This window comes from Neofelis nebulosa, chromosome 16 (genome assembly GCF_028018385.1).
Source record: "Neofelis nebulosa isolate mNeoNeb1 chromosome 16, mNeoNeb1.pri, whole genome shotgun sequence".
NCBI classification, from domain to species: Eukaryota; Metazoa; Chordata; class Mammalia; order Carnivora; family Felidae; genus Neofelis; species Neofelis nebulosa.
In genome coordinates this window covers 32,278,028-32,289,328 of record NC_080797.1, presented here as the reverse complement: position 1 = coordinate 32,289,328, position 11,301 = coordinate 32,278,028, and positions in this window count along the sequence as shown.

The following is an 11,301-nucleotide window of genomic DNA, read 5'->3' as shown; positions in this document are numbered from 1 at the left end:
CTGCAAACACCATTCAGGGATTACATTCACTGTTCAGACATCTGGACGTCCTGTCCAGGAGGAGGAGGTCTCATGCTGAATTCATTGAATCTAAGACATTACCAGTTATAACACCAAAAAAGAAAAAAAAAAAAGAAAAATGGTGCCAGTTATAACTGCAGAAATGCCATCAACCCCAACATGCGTTTCATTTTTAGGGTTGCTGACATGTAAAAATCAGTGGCCACCTTACACTTGACGAGATAGAGAAATGCCAGTTACAGCTGACACGTCGAGATCCTACTATGTGTAACCAGCAGTATTCTGAAAGCTCTTCACGTTTAGTGCATTCAATCTTCACAAGTACCGATGAGCAGGAACTGTTATTAAACCTATTTGTGGGAGCACTAAGAGGTGAAGTAACATGCCTTCGCCAGCTAAGCCAACTGGTCTTAACCCAACTGGTGTGATTCCAGCGCGTGCAGCCTGAATCTCTCCACCATTCTGCAGCTCTCCTGTTGGTTACTATTTTGGAGCGACAGGACAGGTGTCTGTCACATCTTGGAGCCAAGATGTGCCAATCAAGATCCTCTACAGGTGAATGAGAGCCAAGGGAGGACTGGCTCCGAAACCAGAATTCCCAAATTCCTGTAAAGAAGCTACTGGACAGAGGGTCCCAGGCTCCAGCCTGTGTTCAATCCCTCCTCGACCTTGGCAAAGTGAACACAAAGGTCCCAGGGATGTGTGACTTCTCAGCTTATGTCTGGGGATGCCCCATTCTGGAAGGTGGAAAATGAGAAGAGACTACAGACATTGAAAATGCGAGAACTCAGCACTTTTGCGCTGAAGAACTCCACCAACTTCTCTGCTGGCCGATCTCTGAGAGTCTAACTCTCAAGTGGTTTTCATGAAGCGTAACTGAAGTTAAAGAGGATAAAGAATCACTGTTTATGGAGTATTTGACATGCATCTTCTCACCAAATCCTCCCAATGACTCCCTGAAGTGGGAAGGTTCAGGACAATGAAGCCCCATTATCACGGAGTGCCTGAGCCCCGCTTTGGACTCTGTTCGGTCCAAGGCTGGCGAGTTCTCTGAATCCAGTACATCATCCTTCTAAATGGGCCTGGTCAGCTGCTAGCTTTGGGCAGACTCCTAAAGTGTCCTCATCCAAAATGCTCCGAGACCCAAAGGTTGTTGGCCACCATCTGTTGCAAGCAATCCATTCACTGAGGTACCAACAATTGGGCTCAATAAACATAAACACAAAGCTCTAGGTAAATAAACAGGAAAGTTGTGCTTTATTTTTAAGTGAAGTGCACTGTTTTCCCACAGTAATTAGGTTTTGTATGTAGGGGGAAGAAAAGCCAAGCATTTGGGAAAACAACTGCAAATCAACGGGAACTGAGAAAGGATCTCAGAAAACAGGAGAGGTCTGAGTCTCATGGAACCGACGAGTTGGAAGAGTATTTTTTCTTCAAAACTCAAGATACAAACCTCCAGAAGAATACCAAGGATCCCATGACAAACAGCTACTACCCACCACTCAAAACGAACACGTGTTGTAACCATTTTGTCACATTTGATTCTGAATCTGCCCCTCCTTTTCCTTTCTTTTCAAAGAAATGTTCATGTTTAAAGTTGAAATCTCTTCCCCTTCTACCTCAGGCTGCCAGTTATTGTAAACTTGTGGTGAACCTGATAAATTTTATATTTCATTTGGTATGTAAATGTATCCATAAACAGACTATGCTTAAGTGATTTTAATGGCTATCCATACTTAGGTTTGTAAACTTCTTGGGAGATTAGTTTTTCATATGGAGTGAGGTAGGGATCTAATTTTATTTTTCCATATGAATAGTCAATTGACTCAACTTCATTTTCTGAGAAAATGACCCAATTAATCTCCCTAATAATTTGAGTTGCTTTATCTACTATGTATCAAACTTCCCTCATCACCTTAGATCTACTTCTGTCTTTGTGCCAATACCATGCTCTTTTAATATGGTTTTGTTATCTGGTGGGATAAATCTCTTCTTGTTCTTTGTTCAAAATTTGTTCTGGTTATTTTTAGACTTTTATTCCTCATTTCAATTTTACAATCGATTTATGACAATCCTGTTGGGATTTTGAATGGCATTACAATTAATTTGGAAGTTAATTTAGAAAATGACCTACTTCTTTATTGTCTTTAGTTTGCCATCCAGGAACATGGAGCATTTATCATTTATTCACGTCTTTGTTATGTCCTTTTTTGTCTATGAAAGTTAGATTGCTCCCAGGTACTTTAAAGATGTGTTGATATTACTCATGCTATCTGACCTTATTCAGCTTTAAATGAGTTTATGAGTGATTAAATGAGCAATTACTATTTAGCATGACAAGCTATAGGGAAGGAGGCACAAATAGGGTAGTATACAAACATCTAGAGAGGCACATAGCCTGGGCTCTGACCCTTAGCAGAAGGGTATACTTAGAAGGCTAGTCTAAATCATCTTATCTGCCCTTTCAAAATTTCAGGACACATCCCATAGAGTGAAATTTCTCACAGTGAACCTAGGGTTTCTGCAGTTCAAAAAAATCTCCAATTCATAAATATCTTTTGAATGAATAGAATCAATGTTGATGCTAGTAACAATAGTTCTGATTAGGCTCATATTTCCCCCTATTTCATTAATGAAATCAGGATATCATTGGAAAGAAAGAGGACTGAAAACTTATTTTGTGGTACAAAAAAAAGAAAAACAGGGGGGCGGGGGAGAGGGGAAAATGGGTGACGGGCATTGAGGAGGGCATTTGTTGGGATGCGCACTGGGTGTTGTATATAAATGATGAATTATGGGAATCCACCCCTAAAACCAAGAGCACACTGTATACACTGTATGTTAGCCAACTTGACAATTATATATATATATATATATATATATATATACATATATATATGTATATACATATATATATATATATATATACATATATATATACATATATATATATATATATACATATATATATGTATATATATATATATATATGTATATATATATAAACAAACTACGGTGATGAGTCAAAGCATAGAAATAAAATCACATGGTATATGATTGATAAAACCCATACCACCTGGGTAAAAAAAAAAAAAAGAAAGAAAAACTAAAGACTCATTGTGCAACCTTGAGTAAGTTTTTTGACATCTCATTGCAACATGTGAACAGTTCCTCAATTTTTAAAAGGCTTTTTTTAAAGAAAATAAAACCTATACAAATAAAATTTTATTTCTGGCTGTACCATGTGACAGTAAGATACATTGCATGACACTTCATTCCTGAATATGCCGGCATGTATCTCCCAAGAACAAAGAACAAGACATTTCACATATCCACAAAGCAAAGACCACAGGCAAGAAATTTAAGACTGCCTCAATACTATACCATACTATTTACCTAATATATGGTCCATATTCAAATTTCCCCAAATGTCCCAAGAATATTTTTCCTTGCCCTCTGTGCTGGCCCACCCCCTGTTAATTCAGAATCCAATCAAAGATTGGGCCTTAAATTTAGTAGCTGGATTACTTTAGTCATTAATTGAGGGCAGTTCCCCAAGTTAACGACATGTTCTTTTAAAAAGTTTTGGCTAGTCGTTTTGTAGAATGTCTTTCAATTTGGATTTGTCTGATTGTTTCCTCCTGATTGATCCAGGTTAAGCATTTCTGGCAAGAATCCACAGGTGATGTCGTGTTCTCAGTGTGTCACAATGAGAGGCACATTATGTCAGTGCGTCCTATCACTGGTGATGTAAAATTTGCTTACTTGACGGTATCCAATATATTTATCTACTGTTTATAATTAATACAGAATCTTATAATGCTTTGAGACAGTGTGAATTCCTGTTCCCCAATACTGTTTCCTTCAGTGGTTTTAGCATCCACTGATGACTCTTGCTTGAGCCAATTATTACTGTAATAGCTTAAAACGGTCACCTAGACCTTGTAGTTGGTGTTGCTTTTCTAGCCCTGATTTCTGGTTTCCCAACCATGATTCAGCCTTGTCCCTTCGATTACGCTGCTTTTGACCAGTCTGGTTAACGGTCTTCCTAACCCTTAGAACTAACCACCAGGCCCTTCTGCATTTACCACAGCGTCCGTGAACCAAGCCTCGACAGAAAGCAAATATTGTTCTAAGCTATGTCGACTACTACTAATGATCATGAGCAGTATGTTCTAGCTCTGAATGCAGAGGTAACATGCATTCTGAGTACAACTTTGAGAATCAGAAAGCTAGTTGGATAGATGCTACTTTTGTTCACGTGTCTTTTACATCCAGCTCTCAGATCACAAATTATACCACAAACAGCAAAGGTATCATCTTAAGGAATCAAACCTGATCTGTTTTCCACTGTCCTCAAAATGATACTGTTAGACATGGAGTGAGCAAGGACAGTGACTTTCCACGTCATGGACCACACTGGATAATAATCCTTTGAAACCGCAAATGGGGGTATTTTGTGCAAACTTCTTTTTAGCATGTACTGTTATATTAGAGAAAATTACAGATTTCGTAGGTGGCTGGTTATAATAAGGTTAAAAAGAGAACCATAAAAGTTGAAGACATCAGAGATCACATCTAAAAATAAAGCAAATGCTTTTTACTTTCTATAAGACTCAATGAGAAGTCATTTAAGGAAAAGAAGATCAGCTTCAGAGACCTGTAAATATGGATTCTATAGTTCTCACTGGCCCCCTGCTTTGTAAATTGATTTTAGTAAATTTTGAAATCTGCAAACAAATTATTTTACTGTACATCCATCCAGGTCATCCTCTTTATGTTAAAAATATGAAAGTAATGGGGCACCTGGGTGGCTCAGTTGGTTAAGCATCCATTTCAAGTCATGATCTCACGGTTTGTGAGTTCGAGCCCCACATCGGGCTCTGCACTGGCAGCATGGAGCATGCTTGGGATTCTCTCTCACTCCCTCTCAAAATAAATAAAATAAACTTAAAAAAATACAAAAGTAATACTAATAATGAAACAAACTTCATAATGACTACTGCAATAATAAATGTTCAAGGGGCGCCTGGGTAGCTCAGTCAGTTAAGTGTCTGATTCTTGATTTTGGCTCAGGTCATGACCTCCCTCTTGGTTTGTGAGTTCAAGCCCCCCCCCCCCCCCCCCCCGCCGTTGGGCTCCATGTTGACAGTGTAGAGCCTGCTTGGGATTCTTTCCCTCTCCCTCTCTCTGCCCCTCCTCTGCTTGTTCTCTCTCTCTCTCAAAATAAACAAATAAACTTCAAAAAAAGAATCCTCGATAAACAGAGTTATCCTTATGATAAAATTCCCTCTTTGTCAGTTGGTAACTACCAGTGGAAGCTATTTGTGGTCAAGAGGAGAACTTTTCTGGCCAACTCTCCACAGCCATGCAAGATAAGCAGTCAAAGCATTGAAATGTTTACTCAGTTCTCCAAAGAAGGCACCCACCCAGGAGAAGAAACTAGATTTCTCAGTTAACTAAATGAGATAATCTAATTCCCTAAAACCAAGCACAATTTAGTGATTGAAAATGAGTCTTTTTTTTTTTTAAAGAGTTTATTTTTAAGTAATCTGGGCACCCGATGTGGGGATCGAACTCACAACTCTGAAATCAAGAGTCGCATGATCCATCAACTGAGCCAGCAAGCTGTCTCGAAAATGAGTCTTTTTTTTTTCTTTTAAGTTTAATTATTTATTTTGAGAGACAGAGAGAGAGAAAAGGAGAGGGACAGAGAGGGGGGAGAGAGAGAGAGACAGAGAGAGAGAGAGAGAGAGAGAGAGAGAGAGAGAGAGAGAGAGAATATCCCAAGCAGGCTCCATACTGTAAACACGGAACCCAATGTGGGGCTTGAGCTCACGAACCGTGAGATCGTGACCTGAGCCGAAATCAGGAGTGGGACGCTTCACCGACCGAGCCACCCATGCACCCCCCAAAAATGAGTCTTAACCAAGAAGAGATAATAATAATCAGAAGCTGGACTTGAAAGCCAAGGTCCTTCTCAGGACCGGGGTGTTCTCCATCCCGGAGCACTGGAACTTTCATTTTGCTGTCACTTCTCTCCCTAGATAACTTTACTTATTTCTGTCTCTGGGTCATGACCTACACACCTCTCCGAACTCCAGATTCCTATATCCAACTCCTTACCTGCTGGTTCCAGTTGTAAGTCTCAATGGCACCTCAAACTGACTGTACCTCGGGTGAAACCCCTGCACTGTTCCCCCCGATGGCAATCAGGGTCAGGAGACAAAGCTGGATATCCTGAGGTCATACTTACGCCCCCCTCCTTTAATGCATCAAGTGCAAAAGCAAGTTGGTCTGTTTCCAAAATATATCTATCCTTCCTCTCTTTATCCATTGTCACATCTCCAGCCCAAGCCACCATTATCTTTGGTCTGGATTATTACCACCGCTTGCCAACTGTCCTCCCTCCTGCCCCCACTCTTGTTCTCCCTACCACAGTCTCCACAGAACAGCCAGAGCAAACATTTAACAACATAAATGACGTACAGCAACGTGGTCTCCTAAAGTGGATTCTGGAACCGAAAAAGGACATTAGTGGGAAAACTGGTGAAATCTGAATAAAGCCCACGGTTATGAGAAATGTAGCGGGTTTACGTAAGATGTTAACATTAGGGGAAGCTGGGTAAAGGGTATATGCAAACTCTGTCCTATCTTTGCAACTTTACTGTAAATTTAAGATTATTCCAAACCAAAAAAGTTTATTTTATAAGCCCATAAATATCGTGTCTTGCCTTTGTTTAAAATACTTGCATAGCTTCCCACTGTGCTAAAATCCAAACTCTTTGCCATGGGCTCACAGGTCTTACGTCATCTAGCTTCCAATACTTTTTTTTTTGTCGTTAGGTTTATTTATGTAAGTAATCCTAATGTAGGGCTTGAACTCATGACCCCGAGATCAAATGTCACATGCTCTTCTGATGAGCCAGCCAGGTGCTCCTCGATACTTAAAAAAAATTTGGGGGGGGGGGCGGCGCCTGGGTGGCTCAGTCAGTTAAGCATCCGACTTCGGCTCAGGTCATGATCTCATGGTTCATGAGTTTGAGCCCTGCATCGGACTCCTCGCTGCCAGTGTGGAGCCTGCTTGGGATTCTTTCTGCCCCTCCCCTACTCACACTTTCTCAAAAATAAATAAAAACTTAAGAGAATAAAAAACAATTTACAAATTTCATTTCTGAACAGCTACTGCTCTGGCCACTGGTTTTCTGACAGTTCCTAGAACATATCAGGCTGTGTCAGGGGCTGTGTTAGTCCCTGTGGTAGTTTACGAGGGCTGCCTTAACAAAATATCACAGATGAGTGGCTTAAACAATGCAATCCGAAGCTACAAGTCCACAATCAAGGTGTTGGCAGGTTTAATTTCCTCTGAGACCTCTCCCCTCAGCCTACAGGTCGCCATATTTTTGCTGTGTCTTTATATGGTCTTTCCTCTGGACTGACACACCCCTAGTTTTGTGTGTCCCAGTTTCCTCTTCTGTAAGGACAACGGTCAGGTTGGATAAGGGCCCACCCTAATGGCCTCGTTTAACTTCATCAACCTCTTCAAAGCCTTATCGCCAAACACAGTCACGTTCTGAGGTACTTCAACATAGGGGTACTGGGAGGACACAATTCCGCCTACAACAGTCTCCTTTCCTGGACAACCCTTCAGACGGTTGGCTCCTTCCGTGCTCACGTGTCACCTGGACCCGTCACCTCTTCCGAGAGGCTTTTCCTGACCACCTGGCTTCGAGCCGAGCACCTCCCTCCACCTCTCCACCGTATTTATTGCTTTCTTTGCATTTACTACAGCTGGAATTCTTTGTTTACCTGCTTGTTCATCTGTTTTGCCCTACTCCAGGAAAGGTGGAGGCCTCGTCTGTCTTACTGCTGTCTCCTCACTGCTGGTTATAATGCCCGGCACATTAGTATCAACGCTTGTTCACTAAGAAATAGCTTATTGACAATTCGGACAAAAGCAGGGTCTTGCTAGGAAATCATTAACGGAGTTAACGCCCAGGCATGACCGTAACAGAAAAAAACCTAATATTTTCACAGCACTTTACAGTTTATGAAGTGTTTCCAGGTAAATGAACCTGTATGAATCCTCGTGATGCAAGCATTATTTACTCTCCTTTCTCGATAAAGAAACCAACACTCCATTGCTTAAGGTCACGAGGCTGGGACTTCAATACTGATCTTTTTGTTTCACAAGGAATGACTTTGTGTTCTCTGATTATAACACAGCTGAACCAGAAACTAAACAGATTCACATACCACTTTTAGGCAACCTCCGAGGAGAGCTCTGTGAAGGACATAGACGCATTCTTCCAGGAACTAAGCTGGACATTCTTTCCACCTGATCAGAGGAGTCCTGTTGCTGAGGAATAATGGCTAAACAAGAATAAATACGGTGCCCTAAGGCCCTTTTACTGTGTGTGTGGGTGGTGCCGGTGGTTACATAAACACGCTTTTTGTAAACTGTTCTGTTTCCTGCGGTGTGAAGAAGCGAAGAAATTGGGAGAACCTGATTTCCTAAGCGTTCACAGTTGGTTTTAAATAGCGCTTAATATTTCCTTTAAAATCTATACTTCTCAGCTTGGACACACCTTAGATTCACCTGGGGGAGCTTTACAAATCCCAATGCCCAGACCCCTTTCCAGACAAATGAAATCAGACTCGTGGAGGGATGGGACAGTGGCATCAGTGAGTGCTAAAGCTTCCCCAAGTGACTTTAATGCGTGGCCACCACGGACGACCATTGGTCTAGACTTCAAATGGGGTGGGGGGAGGGGTTGCATATCTTACCCCAAGAGAACATACCAGGTTTAATTGGAGGATGGATAGATTCTCTAAAACTGCAGACACTCCTGATGGGAGACTTTGGCATTCCTAGAGGGCTCATGTTCTATGCTTCATGTGTCTTACCTGCCTTAACCCAGTCTGCGCCCAGGACCAATAAAATCAGAAACCCAGAGGGATGGAACTCAGCCATGAGCTGTTGTTCAAACTTCTCAGGTGACTCCAGTGTGCAGCTAAGGTTGAGAGCCACTGCTTTAAATGGTGCTGACTTTGTCTGGAAGAGGAAGTAAAGGCACGGCGGCTGGCTCCCCATTAACCCCACTGAGCCACAGTCGCCCGGCGGCAGCTACACAGGGACTCTCCCAGACCTAGATTTATGGCCTCGGACAAACAACAGATCCCTACCCTGGCGTGGTGCTGGCCTCCCCAGCACTAATTAAAACCTAAACAAGTCTCATCATTACGCGCATAAAATAAATGGGCCTCAATTTAAGACAACTTTCCCACTGTGCCCCGGTGAATGTAATCACAATTTACGGGGTTTTCACAATCATCAATATACGCGTTTTATTTTAACAAGCAGGAGAAGATATTTATAGCTAGTCATGCCACTACTTTTTTTTTACTAGATAGCGGGACACGTAAAAAAAATTACTTGCACGGTAATTGATAATGGGATGGCAACATGTACTCTATTCAATCACTCATCAATATGATTATCACTGGCGTCTTTCAATTTAATTATTGCTTCTTATCGTCTGTCATCAATTTCATTAAGTTTTTGGCAGGTAGGGGAGGAAACAGGGTACAGATAGCAATATGAAGGATGGAACGATAAGACTATACGCTCAGAAGATGCAAAGAAATACACTGAGTTTATTAAATAATTTGGCAAAGCAGTGAGACCAGAGAAATAGCCCACGACTCCGCTATTTTCTCTAGCAACTAGCTATGCCTCCCACCAACAACTCCGTACGGCTCCCCGGACAGAAAAAGGACATGTCAGCGCACACCATCTGCCGAAGGCTCTAGCTTTGAACCCCTGGACAAAGCTATCCTTTAACAGTTTAAGTATTATTACATAAATATGTATTTGTCACGTCCTGATTTTGAAGCATGAACAAGTTTTCATTTTGAATGAAAACCAATGAAGTCTTCCTTTGCCGCCCCCCTGGGACCAACCTTGAAGCAGCTGGCGACCAACAGCTGCTGTTGAATATGGAAATCGGAGGAAGGCGAACGGGCAAAGAAGTCTAATCAGGCCAGGGTCGGCCTGTCTGGTCTAAAGCAAGACCTGGGGATCTATGGAGTGGAGCCAGGCAGAGGCTGGGGTGGCGGCTTAGACAAGTTGGGCGCCATGACAGAGAGAGGAAGCCCAGGACCCCACGGGCAGTCAGCAGGCTGGGGAGGAGGCGGCAATCCAGGGGACAACAGCTGGCATTTCTCCTGGAGGCAGCAAACTGTGTTGACAAGGACTGCATGCAAGTGCCCGGGGGCTTAGCGCTTCCCTTGTGGACCGGCCCAGGTCTCCGAGGACAAGGACAGATGATGCTGATGCCAATCCCGGGTCCTGACTTTAGGGTGGCTAACCTGGGATTTCAAAGTCCTACCAGAGGAGTGAAAAGAACTCAGCACCTACCACAAAGGGATACGAGATAATAAAATGACAACCGTGCACATTTTTCTTGACTGTTTGAATTCAGCAGAGAATAAACCAGAAGATCACGCTGGTCCTATCAACCCATGGGGATCACGGTGAGCCTGCGCATGAGGACAGAGCCATAGAGGAAAAGAGAAGGCAGGAGAATTTGTTTGTAAAGACTGAAAGATATTTGAAAACATTTCTCCCCCACCCGATTTTCAGATTGTGCCGCTTAACGCAGTGCAGGCACGTCTGCTCTGTATCACCCGTTTCCTGATGGTCCTCAGCCACGTGGAAACATCAAAAAGGTCGAGCCCATTTCAAGTACACTTAAGTGTGGAATACAGTGCAGCCATTAAAAATGATACAGGGAAGGGGCGCCTGGGTGGCTCAGTCAGTTCAGCGTCTGACCTCGGCCCAGGTCATGATCTCATGGTTCACGGGTTCGAGCCCCGCATCGGGCTCTGACAGGTCAGAGCCTGGAGGCTGCTTCGGATTCCGTGTCTTCCTCTCTCTCTGCCCCTACCCCGCTCATACTCGCTTGCTCTCTCTCTCTCTCAAAAATAAGTAAACATTTAAAAAAAATTTTTTTAAATCATATAGGGAAGGATACATCACGACATGTTAAAAACAGTCTACTGAGTGATTCAATATTGGGGGGAATTGGTCAAAAATACATTTATTCATGGTCTGCAACATGAACATGAAGTGCTATCAGCAGTAATCTCTAAATTACAGAAAAGTTACTGGCTTTTCTTTTCCTTTTTTGGGGGGTACCCTTTGGCATTTTCCAGGTTTTAATAACCATGTATTAATTTTCCAATCAGAAAAGTCATTATTGGGGCGCCTGAGTGGCT